This window comes from Pleuronectes platessa, chromosome 11, assembly GCF_947347685.1.
Source record: "Pleuronectes platessa chromosome 11, fPlePla1.1, whole genome shotgun sequence".
Taxonomy (NCBI): domain Eukaryota; kingdom Metazoa; phylum Chordata; class Actinopteri; order Pleuronectiformes; family Pleuronectidae; genus Pleuronectes; species Pleuronectes platessa.
This window is the reverse complement of record NC_070636.1, coordinates 8,249,138-8,268,550: the sequence shown is the minus strand read 5'-3', so window position 1 is coordinate 8,268,550 and position 19,413 is coordinate 8,249,138. Positions and strand designations below refer to the sequence as shown.

The 19,413-nt window shown below is 43.9% G+C and overlaps 1 protein-coding gene across 1 annotated transcript in view; it reads left to right on the top strand.

Annotated features, from left to right (window-relative positions):
* otomp (otolith matrix protein) overlaps window positions 1-19,413 on the top strand; it is a 54,325-nt gene that overhangs the window by 21,668 nt on the left and 13,244 nt on the right. The gene's annotated exons all lie outside the window — the stretch shown is intronic.

Sequence of the window (19,413 nt, the reverse complement as noted above, 5' to 3'; positions counted from 1 at the left end):
GCAAACAAAGCAAAGCAGGTAATCGTTACACAGCTTTGCTTCATACGTTTTTTTACGTGATTACAGCGTCTTTAAAATGAGTCTTTGTTTGTTTTTGTGGGGAAAACAAATCAGAGAGTAATCAGTGCAACAATATGTGGAGCTTTCGGCTGATTCATTTCAATGTCCTGGGGTCAAATCCGTGGGTGTGGGAGGTGAGGGGGGTGGTGGTGCTTTCGCTTCTACTCATTGTAATTGAAGAAATGTCAGTTTCAATCTGCCAACTGTTTAAACGTCATAAAAGTCATGAACTAATTGATCTTGTCTTTACTGAAAAGTCTTTACTCAACACGGTGGTTCTTTGATTACGTCAACAAACCGGATAAGGCAGATAAATCGACAGAAGCGTGATACAGGTAACGAGTAAATGTTATCCCCGGTAAACCTTCTCCATCCAATGTCAAGGATTGAAAGAATGTCATAACTTTTCTCAAATTAGTTTGTGAAGAGGGTTGAGATGCATGTTCAAAATGAGGTGTTCCTGTATATCTCTGTTTTTTAATCGCAAGATTATCGGAACTGAGGCTGGTAAGATTTGCATATAAATACCGTTTGACCCCCGGTTTGCTTTGTTCAGCGGCACAGATGAAAATGAAGACTGCATCAATCATTTTGGAAAAGGACGAGGAGATGTGGGACAAGATGAAAAGGCATAAGAGCAGCTACACTGCAAAAAGAAATACTTTGAGTTAGATAAAATATGTAAAAATACCTTAAATCTAATTGTTATGCAAGAATTATTTTGGCGGGTGACACTATCAGGTTGTGTGTCTGCCCATCTGTTGATCCTTCTCAGAACAGAAATGGAAGATTGTGACTACTTCCTGCAGAAACACACAACTGGAAGGTGCTCATTAGTTTTATTCTAGTTGTATTTACAGTGCACAGGAAGGAGAAGAACATAATGTGCCTTCACAATATAACAAAATATGATCACATTCAAACAAAGAAAGGCCTAATTACATGAATGGATATATGCTAATATATGCTCTTTGGCAATTAACGAGATTATAGGATCAATTTAATTGCAGGGTTTAACCTGATTCTCATGCATTACTGCTTGAGAGATAATTTATGCTGATGCACACTCACATATTTTAAAGCTATTGTTTTCTAGTTTTCACCCTTAAGATGCACTTTTGTAGACCAGGGGAATTTGGTCCTGGGGGCATTCCCCCTCAGAAAGCTCAGTTTATGGACGTCTATGTTTCTAAAACTTCAAATGCAGAGAGAGTTTGGGGGCAGAGTTGATAAGTTGAATATGTGAGTGTGGTCTGTTCCCACTGAGAAGTGCACAGTGCATATACAGTATATGTGTGTGTTGGTTGGTTGCTGCGTGGGAGCAGAGAGTTCTCCCATTGGGTCTTCTAAATAACAAATCACCTGCTGTTTAGGAAACACCTGCCAAAGTAACAACCCCCCCCCCCCACACACACACACACGCGCACACACACACACACACACTGAAATAAAAAATATTGCATATACAGTATCTTTATTAATCAAATTGAATCAACCATAAATAAAATATAGAAAAACCAACGTTTCAGGTCTACTTGTTTCACCTGTGTGATCACCTGCTTTAGTTGGACTCTATGACCACATCCCAGCAAATTAGAATTAATTAGTGAGGAATATATTACATTATATTATAAGGATATAATTAGCAAAACTACAAAAATAAGACCCGGCTCATGAAAAAGCTTCCTTGAATCTTTATTTATATCTTAATGAATCAGATAATGTTTGATGATTTGGCACTTAATGGTATTACATTCAAAGGTTACGTGTTGGTGCATTAACAACATTTTTCCTCTGGGCTGTAGCTCAACCTACACACAGTCTTAAAACAGCACATCACACATTAATGAGCTGTAATTATCATCTCTTCATTCTGTCAATAAAATGAACCTTTATGCACTCAGACAGAAGGGAAACACCCACCCCCCCCCCCCCCCCACCAGGGCCGGGTCTAGACAGGCATGTATGAGGGGGCAGCCACAAATCTTGAGGGGGCATTGTGCCTAACCCTAACCCTAACCCTATTTAGTTTGAGGGGGGCACAACATTTATTTGAGGGGGCCAGGCCCCCTCTTGCCCCTGCCTAGACCCGGCCCTGCCCCCCCCACACACACACACACAAACACACTCTCCTCTATCTTATGTTTTCCTCTTTCTCCCCCGATAACAAACACCACAATCTGTGTCTGTTCCCCGCAGCTCTGTCTCCTCGCCTGCATTGATCGCTCTGTAACATGCAACTAACACGGAAGCCTTTAAACAGATGGGAAGTCCACACCAAGAAGAGAGAGAGGAGAGAACCCCTTTAAACACACTGCGGGCCATTTGCTTTGCCCCCAAGGAATCTACACACACATACACACACACAGATATACTCAAAGGGCTGATGATTATTATTACCGCTCTCCTTGTGGCGTTTTGGGATGACCTTCCTTGTCCGTCCCCCAGTGGGCCGCTGCTGCTGGGGCGGCTGGTTTGAACTAGCCAGAGGGCACGCACGGGCCCACTGAGGCCCCGTGATGGATGGACCACGCTTATTTATGGAGGAAAAACTGCTTTCTGTGTGGTGTGTCTGGGTTTGTCCAGTATGCATGAGCCAGTGTGTGTGTGTGTGTGTGTGTGAGGGAGAGAGAGACTGAGAAACAAGTCAAACGAGAGTGTGTGAAGTGAAAAAGAAGGCGGGTGCTTTAACCTTGACCCCCCTTCCAGGCTGGATGAAAAGTGTGTGTGTGTGTGTGTGTGTGTGTTCAGGACGATAGCTGACAGGGTTTATACAGGCCAGAGGATATTCTAACCTTGGCAGAGAATAGGTTGGACCTCAGCCAGTCTCTTCTTCACCTTAATCCCCGAGCCCCCCCGAGCATATATCCTTCACCAGACGCTGTAAAGATGATGGCATATTTTACTTTATGATATGATCATATTTCACTTTTCTAAATCTCCACCATTACGCCCCAGAAAGAGCTCGCTGAACATCGCCCCGGTGAAGTGCCCCGAGCTGGTCGCGGAGCAGCACTGCCCCCCTGCGCCTGCTGGTGGCACTATTGAGCTTCCGTCCCCGGCGCCGTTATCTCCAGCACATCAACTGTCAGATAAAAGCATGAACAACCGGCGAACCACTGTGCAGCCCCTGCATGCCAGGTTCCCTGGATCCCCACCAGCCTCCACCCACCCTCCCCTGGAGCTCTGATGGATGTGCTTGCCTGCAAAACTACTTATGAAACGCTTAACAATAATAATGTGGTTATTTCTCATTCACTATTCCGCTGAGCGTCTCTCTCCAGCGGAAGTGGAAGGTAAATGACACAAACACACACTTGTCACAAACTGTCATATAACTGATACGGATGGCGGAAGCATGCAAAACAATGGCTGCATATATGTTTTCTAATGGCAGCTGTGGGGGCCACTGGGGCAACGTGAACGCGGCCACTTTTGAGTGATTAGACGCTGAAAGTCAAACTGACGAATGGATGAAAGAGGGAAGCAGCCGAAGGGTCAAAATTAGAATCTAATGTGTCGTTTGTCTTTTTTCCCCCTTTTGCTTCATGTAAATGGTTCATACATTCATTTTGGTTTCATTTTCTATCTTGGCTTTCTTCGCATGTATCAGGATGTACCAACTCCGAGAATCTGTCTGTCTGACTTTGCTCATATATTTCCGGAACCATTCATTTTATCGCATTTACACTCTGAATGTTTATTGGAAGTCCAGTGTCAAATTTGATGAGATTTGGTTATGTGATACATTCAAGATATTGAATAAGCAGGCGACTAGCGTTTGGGATTTTACGTTAAAGACAATGACAAACGGTTCTGATTCTCCAATTCGGGGTTCGAGACGAGCTTCTGCGAACTTTGAGTACCCAGGTGAACAGCTCTTTGTTCAGCAGCGGGGGGGCAGCCTCAGGGTTCTGTGGACTGTCCTGCAGCTCAATCACTGCAGGTCCGGACCACTGTGCTAGTCTTATTAAAAATGGATGGATAATGCGGTAGATTGAGATGAAGTAAAGTTCGCTTTACCTCATGTGTTTGCATCGCAGCCAGCTCGGTGTTGTGATCTCAGCCCCACCAAACGAGCTTGTCTTATTATCCAAAATTATGCTGCATTAGTGAGCATCAGAAGACTGTTTTGTCTGGTGTAATTATATAGATCCACCCTGGCAGTGGGGGCATATGCATTATTAATACTACAGTGTTGTGTTGACGCAACTAGCAAAGTTCTGCTGCAGAGAAGAAATCAAATGTGACAAATATCTTGTTTGTCACCGGAGCATGCTCCTGACGATGACTAATAAAAGATGGTGGGAGAGGCAGAGAGGGAGGCTTTTTTTCCAAACAGGCAATTTTCTTCTTGCCTTAACCCTTACCCTGACCCTACCTCTAACCTCCACCCTGTCCAATACCACGGGCAAAGAGCACATATTTCATGTGTTCAATCATTGTCGCTGACGTTATGGCCATTGGCTGTGCTGTCAGGCATGACTATATACCGCCTAACCCTCAGGTCCCTGCAAACACAGCGACGGCAGCGCCTCAGCCTCCCACAGTGATGGCTGCCTGGGAAATAGAAGAACAGCCGCCCTGTGATCATTCCAGGAGCCATCCTGCCTAACAGCTCTGGGCTTTATGGCTCCACTGCTTCTGATGATTCACACTCTGTCGTATAGTGCAAGCACAGCTACACGGACAGACAGATTCATGGGTGCACACACACACACACACACAGTTTCACACACACCAGCAGAGCTCCTACACAGGCACAGTGAGCTTGTGTAGGAGGGCACATTCCTACACTCAAGGAAACACACACTCTCATGCACAAGATACAGGAACACCCACACACACACACACAAACACACACGCACACACTTACTGTGCACAGGTACATTGAAGCAAAACACATTTCTGCAAAGGCACACACAGTAGTTTGCCCTCTATACTTGTGAGGACACTGCGTTCTCTCACCCAGAACTTAAAGGGTAACTCCAGTTTCTTACAATGTGGGTCCTATTCTTGCACAGGCCATCATTCCTGTTGGTATAAAGCACTCACCTGGGTACCTATGAATTCTGGGAAAGATAAGGCAAAAAAAAAAAAAGATATGGAAGACAAACAAAGAGTAAACATCCATCACAGTTTACAGCATGTCTGATCAGCTGACTGCTTGTTTGTCTTGCTCCATCTGACTTTGTTGTAGCACTGCTGCAATGTTCCCAGAGCTCTGCTGTGTAAGGTCATCAGGATCAATGGAAATGATGGATGTTTGCTACGAAAATAAGACCTGAACTGGAATAATCTTATATTAGTTTAACCTTGAACCTAACTGAAACGGCAGCTGTGTCTCCGTTTCGGGGGGAGCATCCCTTTGGGGGCTGCATTTTAAGTCTAATTGCATCACAGTGGTGCGACTTGATGGTCCCAGTGGGAAGGCTCCTCCAAACGCGTCCTTCCTAGCCAAACATCTCCCAGGATTCATTGTGCTTCAGTGATGAACTGCTTCTCAAAGAGGTTATGGCGGCAGCAACGGCGGCGAAAATGTCGAAAAATGTATTTCTAAATATTTCCCCCCTCAGCCAAAATGCTGACGGTGTAGATATATAAAAAAAGTAATAGTAATCAACCAAGGAACTTTCTCGTTCGTAGCTCTGTTGCTATGCAGGATCCATAAGAGCGGGACCAGCTGGTGATGCATTCAGAGACCAACCAGTCTCTTTTCAGTTCAGCTGACGTGGGCCACGCCATCGATAGACCGGTTCCTCCGAAGGACGCAGCCCCTGAACTGAGACACAGCTTGAGTGTAAAGACAGAATTCAGGGAATTTTAGATGCAGCACAATTGTGCGGAAGGTCAAAGTGAAGATGCAATTAGACCTCAGTTCAGCCGGGGTGGTATTAACTGACTTGAAGATGTGTGAGATGAACATGTTTAAACAGAAACATCAGCATCAGCAGGGAAGAGGGTGAGAGAATGGAGGAAATAAGAGAAAGAACAAGAGTCTCTGGTGAGTTGATCACAGACACAGACGATGTAGAGTCAACATCTTGGCTGTTTAAACACACAGTCCACTTTCTACATAGAGTGTATCTAAACATGGATGACATTAGAAGTGAAACCAGAGCTACCACTAGTAGCTGTCAGCAGTAAAGATCATAAACCCTGCCTCCTTCATGTTAGTGGATGGGACATGGACCAAACTACAAAGTCAAAGTGCACATCGAATAGATGTTCATGCAAAAATGTAGAGCATGTAATGTTTTTTGTGATTTAGTTATTATCACCTGATGTGTGTCCATGCATTAGTTGTTGTGGTAATTTGTGTTTTAATGAATTGTTTGATGCTATGTTAACGGGGTGAATCTACACATGGACCTGTACAACATTGTACACGCTATTATAATGAGAGACAAAGACAACACACACACACACCTGCAAACACACACCACTGTATGAATGTGCTCACACACACACACACACACAGACAGACACACACAGGCCTCTCGCAGACAGAGCTGGATGATTCCTCCGTCCGATAAAAATGTCGCACCGCCAGTCTGACACCATATTTCAGTTGCCTCGGTAACCTCACGGCGATTTTAAGACCCCATTAAAATCCGTCAGGACGGAATAAAGAAAACAGATCTAACAAAATCCCTCTTAACCTTTACCGGTCCTCTCCCTCGTCCTCTCCCTCGTCCTCCCTCTCTCCCCCGTCCCCTCATCCTCTGCCTCCCCAGACTGCTATTCAAATCCACCTGTACCTCTTCACCTTCATCACTCCGCACATTTTTCTCTCTACTTCCTCTGTTCCGACAGACCATTATAACTTCTCCACTCATTTCTTTGCCTCCCTAATCCCTTGGCTTCTCCCCTTTTCCTCCCGTCACCCCCCCCCCCCCGATCCCACACTCTCTAATACAGTCCTCGTCTACCTCGCGGCGATCTCTCTCTGCTCCCTCTCCCTTCCCCTTCATCTCTATCCCACCATATACTCCGAGATGGAGTGGATGGACCTTCTCCATCTGTCAACCCCAGCTATGACATTTTATCCCTCTCATCCTCTTTTCCATCCCTCTGTATCACCGTTCCTCTCTCTCTCTATCTGTGCAGCCCCCCCCCCCCTGGCCGTTTTTCCCTTTGAATGCAGATGTGAGCCACTGCATAAACAGCACGCTGTGTATTTTGCACTGAAGCGCCTCCGATTGAAGTCCAGCCATGACCAGTGCATCGCTTATCCCCTGCATCCCTTATCTCGTCCTCCCGGGTGTAAATGGACAGTATCCCTCAGTTCCTGTGTCTCGCGGGCGGACGTGAATGAATGATGCATTGTGATCTGCAACATCAAAGTTATGTTGTTTTATTCATACATCTACATTATCTGGCTGCCCTTGGCGTGTGTCAGAGGAGAGTGCAGTTTAGTGTCTGGGAGCGGGCTGACACCGGCCTGCCCCGGCCACTGTCACACTGATGTATGGCGGCAAATTACGGCGATAAAAGCCTGACGCTGCTACTGTTACCAGCCACTCCGATGCACTTAATGCAGAATGAGAGGGAGAGAGGGTGGAGGAGGCGGACGAGCGTGCACGCGGAGCAGTGCACGCTCACTTGTGTTTGTTATTTTGAGTCGTGCCCGTCCCCTCGGGAGGCCGCGGCGAGGTAAATTGGATGCACTCTATCTACAAATATCGAGGTGTAGGTACAGTCATGTCGGTGCGTCGGGTGACATAACAGGACGGCTGCTCGAGTGAACTTTCTCGATCTACTACCGACAATGTCAGCGAGCAGCGTTTTGTCAGATGTTGCCGCTTTGAGCGATGTGCAATTCTCAGCGCAGTGACAGCGAAGACTGAGACGACTTTGAAGAAATGGAGGCGAGGAGGGGGGGGGAGGGGGGTGAGGAGGAGACGGAAGGGGAAGACGGAGTTATGAAGTTATGAGGAGGGAAGGGGAAGAGACGACGGGAAGGGAGGAGGACGGGGGAAGTGAGGGGAGGCACACAGGGAGTCACGTATGGGAAAGATGGAGGACGGGAGAGATGAGGGAGGAGGGGTGAACGGATAAACAGGAGAAAGAGAGACAAGGATGAAAAGAGGAGGTGCGAGAGAAAGAAGGAGAGAGTCCTCAAGGGGCTGAGTTGAATTCAGCTCAACACAAACATCACTATTGAAGCTTTTATGTTTTTTTGTGATCATTGCAGAGTTTGCGTGTTGGAGGAGATACACAAGTCCTCCGACATATTTGTGATGATTGCTTTACGAAAAAACGTTACAGCTACACTATACGTTACGCACGATGACTAAGTACAATGGACCTGCTCCTGGATTGCCTTTGGTAGTTTTCACGTAATCCTGCTAATAAACGAATGCAGACGAGAACAATAAAATAAATTTAAAGATCCCTCTCCAATGTAGGGCAAATATTGTGTTTGTGGAAAAACAACAAATAAATACAGTATGACAACATCTCTCATGAATTTGATTCAAACCAGTTGCCTTTCTTTCCCTATCACCTGAAAAAATATGTTATCTAGGCGGCATAATTGTTCTGGAAGAATACACAAGGGTCTGAATAGTGTGTGTGTGTGTGTGTGTGGTAGTGTGTAGACATGAAGGGTTTTCATGTTTGCACAGTGTACATGCATGCATCTGTCCTTGATAGCTGAATGCTTGGTATAGCCTGTGTATACGTGTGTGATTGTGCAGTAGTGTGTGTGTGTGTGTCTGTGTGTGTGTGTGTGTGTGTGTGTGTTTACAGCTTCGAGCATTCAATTGATTTTCCCTGGCAGTCAGGTGGGACCTCATTTGAGTTTCCAAATCGTTTAATTTCGCTGAAATTACGTCCAGATCCCCGAGACAAACGCCCGGCAGAAAATAACCCTCAGACCAAACCGAGGTGTTTCACCGTGAACACACCTTGAAAACTCGAAAACACACAACGGATGTGTCCTCATATTTACGACCAAACACCTAATGACTTTGTCCCTGCTGAACTTCAGACTGAACATAAAGGTGTAGGAGGTTATTTGCTCGCTGTATGGATTGGTGTTCCAACACGTGGTGTGTGTGTGGGGGGGGGGGGGCTTTGCTCTGAAGCAGCAGTGAAGTCATTGCTTCTTAATGGTCATTAATAGGTTTTTTTCCGTAATCGTTGGACCTACGTCGGGTCTGTGTGGTGGACAGGTGCAGAATACCAATGAGGGGAGTTCTCAGTCCACCACACCACCCCACCCGCCAGCTCACCCATCAGCCTCCATCTCTGCGCTATTTCACTTTAATGAGCTCCATTGGAATGAAAGTTAAGAAACAATATTGCCAAAGCAATTAGGTACAAATGGTTAACGTATCATTTAGACAATAATGAGACACGGTAACTGTGCAGGTTTGTGTTTGGAGTGTGAGTTTGTGTGTGTGTGTGTGTGTGAGTCCTTCCCAGGGAACATTGGATCCTCTTACAGGGGGAAATTGAGGAATATCAACACACTGATTTTCAGAAACACCTGAAATTGAATAATGCGTTGAAATGAAAAACTAAAAACATCACTGGTAATGGGAAACGCTACAGTTCTCTAGATAAGGTCCTGAAATGCAATAGAATAATTACAAGAATCATGTTGAGGGAGAAAATGTATTAAATTTCTTATGAATAAAATTAAAAAAAGATTATGAAATAAACGTGCAGTGAGAAATGAATCAGTTATACACAAGAAAATGGGAAAAGGTAACAAGAATTCAGATTGGATGAGTAACACGTATATTTGAAGGCTATTTTTATTTTATTTTATGGTGTGAATTTGAAAATGAATTGTATTTTTTACCTGTTTTTCCAAAATGCTGGGAAGTGTGTTTTTTATCCAAATTTATGCATTTTCATTTTCTTTTCTATTTTATTTGTTTTGCATAAATGTTTGCATTGAGTTTATCTGCACCGAATGTTTAAATTTAAGATACAGTCATTATCTGATTTTGATAAAATATCTATCATCTATCATTTGTTTTCTTCACTGATAAACCCTGATACTATTTTATATATTGATTTAATATTAGCAAAAACAATATTGACTAGAGCTTCCAAAGTTCTTAATCACAACTTGTTGCTGAATTGAGATTGTGGTAAATGCACAGATAAATAAAACCATTCTCTGTTAAACTCTAGGGGAGTGGTTGAACGCTGAAGAAAAAGCTCCTGAAAGGAAATAAATTATTTTGATAGAATCTAAGATATCTTAATGTTTATGTTTATACTAATCAGACTCATGACTAAATCAAGCATTTAAGAATAGAGGCTATTTTACATATTTTTAAATCCTCAAATACAAATGTTTGGTTTTGTGCTGCAAACATAAACTGGATTTGATGAAAGGTAATAAAAGACCTGGTGAGCTCATGTCACAGCTGTCGTGGGTTTTTCTTTCTCTTTCTTTTCGTCCTCCTGAAAACCTGCACACACTAAAAACCACAGTTGTGATTCACACAGTCAGATAAACACACACACTTAAAAAGCAACATGTCACGCACACAGTCGCCGTCAAAGCACAGTGTAGTTGTGGTTCAGTTGAGAGACAGCTCATGTAGAGAGATGTGGGGCCGCATGGGAGCGAACGAACCCCCCCGCCCCCCCCGGCATGGGGACGTTATTAAAGACACGACAGGTGACGGAGGTCCAGGAGAGGGAAGCTCCATCCACTCTCTCACCAGCGTACAATTCTCCACCTCCCCGTCCACCTATTCCTCCTTCCCTTCGCACTCATTGATCGCCTTCATCCCATAATAACCTCTCGCCCCCATCACTTCCATCCCCTGGCTGCCATTGTCTCTCTTTCCCCTCTGCTGCTCTCCGCTGAATTTCCTTTTTCTGTCCTCTATCTTTCAACATCTCCCCCAGCCACCACTGTCCATTCTTCATCTCTCCGCTGTGCTTTGCTCCTCCACCACCTTCGCCTCCTCTTCTATCTCGGCTTCCTCCTCCTTATCATCCTCATCCCCTCAGCTCTGCCTTTAAACCCCTTAACCTCCCACGCCCCCCCCCTCTTCTCCCTGGCCTTTTCTACTATTCTCCGCTGGTTTCCATCCCTCTCCCGGCCTCTCCTTCTGTTCTCGGGTGTTGCTGTAAAGGTCAGGTTAGCTCCATGAATAAGCTGTAGATTTATGATGCTGCCATCTCCCAGGAATCACTGTGACCACAGCCAAACAAAAACAACACCGCAATAGATCGCCCGAGCCCCATTCAGCAAACGCAGGGGTTATTAATGAGGCTACGGGCCGGTGCACTAGAGGTTGAGGGAGTGGTTAATACTGGTGCACACACACACACACACACACACACACACACGCACACACACACACACACACACACACACACACACACACACACACACAGATACACACACCCTTATGACCAAATGTACGTTTGCTGCAGTTTGCAGCACTTATTTGCCTTGGTGGTCATGAAAGCTCAAAACACACACAGCTGAGGGTTTTGTGGGTAGGAGCTGGAGCCAATCCCAGATGACATTGGGTGATGGGGGGGGGGTACATCCTGGACAGTCCATCACATGGTTGAAATCTAAAGACAAACCAACCTTATACGCTCACACTCAACACTAAGGACAATTTAAAGTCGCCTGTGAACCTAACAGGTTTTTGGACTCTTGGAGGAAGACAGTGCACGTGAGAAACCCGCACAGCCACAGCCACAGCCAACATGCAAACTCCACACCACACGTACACTTGGTCAAAATATATAAAAGGAAAATCTCATGATCAAAACAGTCTCCACAGTTCAGCGAGCAGCATCATGACAGCAGATCCCTATGCAGTCAACCACAGTAACCAAATAAATACACATTCTGTGTTTAGACTTTAGCTGCAGACTCGCTGAAAGTGTTGTTGAATCAAACATTTTAAGACGTGTAATCACAATTGCCACATTAATGAAAAACATGCAGGATGGAAATAAAAACATTACTGTGAAAACAAGTTTTAGTTACGAGTCAGATGCAGTTACAGGCGCGCTCCTTTCATACAAGTCCACGAACTGAAACACGACTAAAACATCCACGTAAAAACAATGTTAAACAACATTTTGTTTAAGCAACACTATGTAAGCGGAACCCACTCTTTCAATTAAAGCGAGTGAACCAACAAACTAATTCTGAAGCTGCTTTTTTTTTTTTAAGTTTAACAACTGCACAAACACAATCAAGCTGATAAACGTCAATAATGAATATCAAGGGAACCTGTGCGGGGTTTCAACAACTTCCTGAATAAAAACAACAAAGGCAAACATGATAAACAAAAACAGACTTTACATAAGTGAGCCTCATCATCCTGTTGCAGTTCAATCAGCGTCTGCAAATACGAGCATCTTTTCCCCCAAAGCCAGACACTGTGACGGGCTGATTTTCTGGGGATATGGTCCAATGTTCTTCTATATGCACAAAGGGATAAAGGTTGTTTTTTTTTAGTTCAGAGCACAAAATCTTTTCCCGTAATAACATGACAGATTAAAGTCTCAGGTTTTTTCAAGGCTCTGGGAGGGAATTGTATGAGTTCCCTTTGAACAGGAGAAAAATACGTGATTTAGTTTGACATTTTCTCCCCTGGATTTCACTTTACCTCACCAAAGCACACCCACCTGTGCTTTTTGGGAGTTCTGTGTTATTAATGTGTATTTTTCAAGGAACAGTTGAGAACCAGCTCAATCCTGTTTCCACCGACGGTCTGTAATAAAACGAGAGGGATTTTTTTTCTTTTCGACTCCCCGGGAGCTCTTACAGATTTCGCCGGCTTCTTATGTAGTGAGGTGACGCTCAGACACTCAGGGACTCAGACAGATAAAATTACCCGTCTGCACCTCCGGCTAGCCTCATTACTCCCGTCTTCCTCACAATTTCCTCGCCCCGCTGCTGCAACCGCCGCCGCCCCCCCCCCCCCCCCCCCCCCCCCGCCCCGCAAGCCTCCCTCGGCGGATATTTTCACTCCCGCAAGTGTTGGGTCGCAGCGGGGTCAACCTCCAGTCAACAGTGTGGATTAAAATTTCACGAGAGCCCTGATGCATATTTCATTGTTCTATGCCCTCTATCCATCATGGTGTATGTGCTCCAGGCTGCCGGCCCTTTTCTCGCCTCTCCAGCGGTGATCCATATTTGTCCATCGTCACAGACGGTTAAAAAAAACCTCATAATGTGGCTGTGAGTGACAAGCGAGAGGCTGTGAAGACGCCCCTCACTTTCACAGTCATGAATAAAAAAGTACCCGGCCTAATTAAAACAGAAGGATGGTACTTATAATTTCCCCCGTGCGGCTTTGTTGAAGGTGCATAAAAACCTAGAATTAAAAAATCAATCGCAAACGTTTCAGTCCTTTAGATTCTCATCAGCCTTCATGGTTGTAGGTTGCGTAAATATCATGGGCACTGATGCAATAAGTGAGTTGTTCTGTCAATATAGTAGAAATAAACGCAAATACTACATCAGCACAGACGTAGTAATTATAATACAAAGGAGCATTTACTGAAACTGTTGCTGTGAGTGCTCCCTACTGTTAGAACATGGTAATAATCAGGTTAATTGTTTTGTAGTTCACAGAACCTGAATTACAGTCGTTGGACTTTTGGAGTAGTACAAATAAATGTTTAATTAAACAGACAGTCATTGAAACAGATATCTACACTACACGTACAGGAGCGTTTCAAGAGATTTAAGGGCCCATGGGCAAACTGGAGCAGTGGGGCCCTTCATCAAATCAAACTGACTCCTACCCCTCCTAAAAAGAAAGGTAACAAATTACACCACACCACATCATTCCAGTCAGAAAAAGTGGAGACTGCAGGTACATGCAAATAAATAATAATAAATCTCTAATCTTTACCTCAACTTCTAAAATGATCCAATTTCGGCAGAAAGTTAATGGCATGGGTTTGCCTACCACAACAAAGTTATGACAAAACTTGTTCTGTGTATAAAGTGTTTTCATATTTACCCAAAGATGTAAGCGTGAGCATTTTTTGTTCCACAATCAACACGGACGAGCTGGTTACAGATTAGAAATGATTGAAATGAAACCATAATGAGGCAATTTCATTCATACAGCACATTTCAGTACGAATAAACCCATTAGTGGCATGCATACAGCGGACAGTGATAAAGAAAACTCAAACTGAATTAAACACTCAAAAAGAAAGTGCCTAAGAACCACACATCCACCACACAGATGTAATCCACTGACGTGCAGCAATAAATACAGAGAAGTATAATAAGTTTACTTCTTAGCTGTGTCAGTGTGCGTGAGGACCGAGGCGGCTGCGTTTGGGAGGAGCTGGAGTCTTCTTCTTCTTCTGATGTGCAAAATGAACACATTTCAAAACAAACCGAGGAAAGCGATGACACAGCTGCAGAGAAATCTCGGAAAACAAAACTAAACCTTCAAATCATCAGAAAACTACTTTTTGCTTCTTTTTGTTTTAATTGGCACCAGATTTTAAGTCAGTATTCGTCCCTTAAATCAATTGACAGTGATGTGTTTTTACTTCCTGTTTGCTAAGAAAAGTTTGGTAGAGCGTTCAAAGTATTGATAGGTTGTATGGGACTGAATGAGGAGATAGAGCTGAAGTTAACTTAGTCACATTGTCATAAGTGACTCATTTTACTATGTTAATGTTGTTTATTACTCAGTAACTTCATTTTCTCATTAAACAAGATGCAGTTATTATATATGTTTGGCTCAGTGAGAGGAGAAATATTCAGCTGATTATACGATATATCAGATCTATTCTGTCTGGGTTGGAGCTTCTGTCTTTAAATTAAGACTCAAGCCCATATTGTAGATACATTTATTGAAATTATATTTAACATTAATTACCGAATTCCAGGTCCTGGGTGAGAAGATGAAGAGACAAATTCAAAATGAACTGTCAGTTGGAACTACCCTTCAAACAGAGATGCTCAGCAGTAGGTCATGTGACTCACTTCATGTGCTTTACAGATTGCAGTGTGTTCAAATCCATTTTCAGCAGGCTGTAGATATAAGAGGGCTTATGGCTCGATGGAGGAGACGAGGGACAGACAGCTCTCAGACATTCATGCTGTCTGCAGCAGCACCAGAGGGACGGTGGAGGCTTTTCAGACGGCAGAGATAACAAGTGGAAAGTTGGGGAAGCGACGACAGAAAAGTACTGGTGAGTTTTATGGATCTAGACAATCTAGATGAATGGCAGTGATGGAAACATGACACCTGGGTGAACACGCTAATTTGGCAAGACAGCGAGGTGAGAGAGGGCCTCAGCTGACAGTGTGTTGGTAACAAGGGATGAAACTCCTCTACTGGAAATGGGAAGGGGGTTGATCATCTTTTATTAGCGTGTTTGCTCCGTTTAAACAACAAAAACCTGTATTCTCAGTCATTTTGGCGTAAAAGAGGTATGGTGCTTAAATGGATAACTAAGGGCGGCATTGTGGTGCAGTGGTTAGCGCTGTCGCCTCCAAGCAAGAGGGTCACCAGGTCGATTTCCAGTTTGGGGGGGCCCTTCTGTCTGTCTGAAAGGTGCACATTGGGATTAGATTAAATTCTCCATAGGTGTAAATGTGGGTGTAAATGTACCCTGTGTCTTGCCAAATGCCAACAGGGATTGGCCCCTCCCTCAAAGGAGAAGCGGTATAGTTAATGGATTGGGGTACAACAGCACTGGTTGGTATTACATACCACATTATAAATTCAATTCTTGGCATTTGGCTTTCAGGGTGCCGCTGAGAACGAGCACATTTTTTATTTCACTGACTGTCGCTATAAGAAATAACACTGCGAAGGGTTTGACTGCTCTCCATTTCAAAAACTAGAATGAAACGAGCGAGAACGGAGCTGAGAGACAAAAAAACATAGGTTTAAAAAAAAAATCTCATCAAGGAAAAAGTAGAAGCGAGAGTCTGACTCCACGTCTTCCCACAGTTTCCCATGGTGAGAAGAGAATAATGTCACGCTGGTAGAGTACAAGATCTGACTTTGTTTTCCCATTCCTGCAGGGAGCCCTTCTCTTTAGCTTTCATTTCCACAGGATTAGATTTCCCACGGATTTAATTGCGATCCATCGAGCGTCGGTTTCCCTCTCGTCTGACTCCCGGCCCTTGTGGGGGAATTCCGCCTCAGTGGTCTTGTCTTTCTAAACCGCAGCGATCATCTCGTCTACCTGAGCTGCGCCGCCTCTCAGCCTCTGTACTGCTGAACTCTGGCTGACCTGCCTGTAGACATGGTTTAACCGGGCCGTAACCCCACAGCTTCTTGTATCATCGACCCCACCACCTCAGAGACAGCCATACACACACACAAACACACACACACACACAAACACACACACAGAGTGGGTCAAGACTTCGGAGGACTGGAAATTGACTCACAGTAAATTCCTGAAGACGAACCATAACCCAACCCTGTAACCTTGATTATAACTATTATTTTCCTATCCTTAACCTAATGGTATACAAACATTATCGCCACCTACTATTTGGGTAATCAAAACCATATAACCTATAATGATAACCTTACTCCAACCTCAAAACAGGTCAGTCACTTTAAATTTTCATGATTTACATTAAGTGACCTTCTTATAGTCCCCATAAGTCACCACAATGTGATGGTGGAAACAGATTTAGGTCCCCACAACATAAATAATACCTAGACATCACACACACACACACACACACGCACACAAAATGCACACACACTCACGGTTCATTCATCCAAAGCCCACGTTTTGACTGGCAGAGTGAGCTGCCGTGCACTATATGAAGTTCTCATCCATCTTTAATGGGTTACAGAGGAAGTAGTATGAGAAAAGAGGGAGGATATATAAATATATAGGCAAGCTTTCGAAATATAGTACACATACTAACCTACAAACATAAAAGATTATGTATGCAAGTGACAGCGTGAAAGCGGTTTGAAGGCTTCAGTCAACAACACACACTCGGGGTGGGCTCAAGGCAAACCAAGCATATGGCTCTTAAGAATCTGCGCCGCTTATGAATGGAAATGAGTCTGCAGATGTTTGTTTGTTTGTGTCCAGACCTTGGAGGGGGGACAGATTTTCTTTTCCTGATGAGTGCTTGATACGGTGTTGGCAGGCCGATAGGAATCTCGTACGTTCACAGGTTCGATTCTCGCCTCCGCGGCAAACACGTCCATGTACGTGTCGAAAAGGTTCAGAGGCTTCAAACATCCGCCACTCACAGCTCGGCGAGGTCATCCGTCGGCCACCCGTCACACACTCGAGCGTTCAAAAGGTTGAACTCCAGGAATTATAATCATTCAACCTGTCACTTTACCTTGAGAGCAGGCGCAATTTAACAGCCAGTCCCTATTTTCCTCCATAAGAAAACGTGTGTGTCTCAACTAACATGTCATTAAAAACAGCGAGAGATGAAAAACATATTTTTTTAGTTGTCAACTCCCTTCAACTCAACGTGTCACTGCTTAAAAAAGAAAGTCACCTGGGGACTCAAGCTTTTTGCACCTAATAAAAAAAAAAAAACTGTTTTAAAATTAACATGAGGAAGAAAATATGTAACTAGAATGTCACTCAGTAGAGATCTCAGCTCCACCAAGTCCAGTATTTCCCAGGAAAACACATTTAAATTCATTTAGATTCGGATACAATTTCTGGATCTGCACCAAATTGCACACGCTCATAAAAAGCAGTCCCCTAAACATGACTGTTTCTTTTTTCAACAATATCCATCAATTATTCTCTGAGAAATCAACGAAAAGTTTGCAAAACGCCTCATTACAGAATGTTAAGGAGAACGAATACAAAATCTGGATCTGCACCAACATTTAATGGGTTCTTCTTTGAGGCATGACACAGCCCTTCACAAAATTTCATGGAAATGTTTTCGGTAGTTTTTGTGGAATTAAAAAAACAAACGCAGACAAAATTATAATCTCCTTAGTGCAGGGAAACATTTCTGTAAGATCATAGACTGAATTTAAAGATGGATGACATGACAGCTCCCCCAAAACAGAAGGCAAAATATCTTGATTACTGGTGACTGGCTGGAGCACAGGTCATAAATCGTGTCTCCTCCATGTTAATAGATGGGGACATGCACCAAACTAAAAAGTCAAATAAATACATTCTCCTTATAGCATTTTCTGGTAACTTTGGTTTTAATGATGGTTATTTAATTTCGTTAAAACAAGATATTTTGGCTTTATTTCTGGATAATGCGAGGAAGTGGACATGCGTCGCCCATCTTCATGTACAGCACACAACAGAAAATCTGAATGAGTCACAGATTAGTTTAGCGGCAAATATGTTTCTTCTTTGTCGTGAAGGAGGTGTGAGAAGAGGATAAATATTTACTGCACTGCAGTTGGACTCAAATAATCTGCTGTAAAGCAAAAGATTAAAGATGTTTGATCGCGTCTGAGCTCCCAGTGTCTGCAAATGTGTTTGTTTGTCGTGTGTAAAAATGTATTCCCAGTCTTGTGTTAAGTATTGCATACAGTAGCCATGCATGTGTGGCCGTCACACTGTGTATGACTGTGTGTGTATTTGTTGTTGAAAGTGGTACGAAGAGCATTACATGGCTGAGCGCTCCGCTGACTCCCAGCAGGGCTTTTAGACAACTTAGTGTCCATCGTTTTCTCTCGTAACACACACGCACAAACACACTCTCACGCACTGTAACACTTTCCTAGGTCATTGTTAGGTCAATGTTGTGTGTGTGTGTGTGTCTGTAAATGTGTTGGTATATGTGTTGGTATATGTGTGTCTGTATGAGTTACAGTTTGCTGCAACATGAAGTCCTTGCACAGGGCGGTCAATCGGGATCAAGTCAGACGGGGCTGAAGCTGCTGCACGGCTCCGCTTCATAAGAAGCGGAGAGGCGGTGGTCTAGTGGCAGAAACTTGGACTATGGGCAGAGAAGGTCTCTGGTTCGTCTCTGGTTCGACTCCACGGAGAGACAACAAAAGACGAACCTGGATTGATCTGTCCAAAAATCCAAGAGTCTCCCTACCCTGTCTAGTGCCCCTGAGCAAGGCACCTTACTCCCCCAACATCTGCTCCCCGAGCGCCTGTACGCGGCTGCTCACTGCTCTGTGTGTACTGCACAAGATGGGTCAAAAGCAGAGATTAAATTTCCCTACCTGCATGAGTGTGCCTTTGCATGACTGTGCATGTGTTTGGGATGAATAAATGCATCTTAATCTTAATCTTAATCTTAATCATAAAATGAACTAATTCCCAAAATAGAGCAGGACAAGGATTCCTGCTGTGATCAGTGGATTAGTTCAAACCTGATGTGGTTCATTTCATCAAAATGGTTGTTGAAGCTTCAAGGGCAGAGCTGAAGTGAGACCT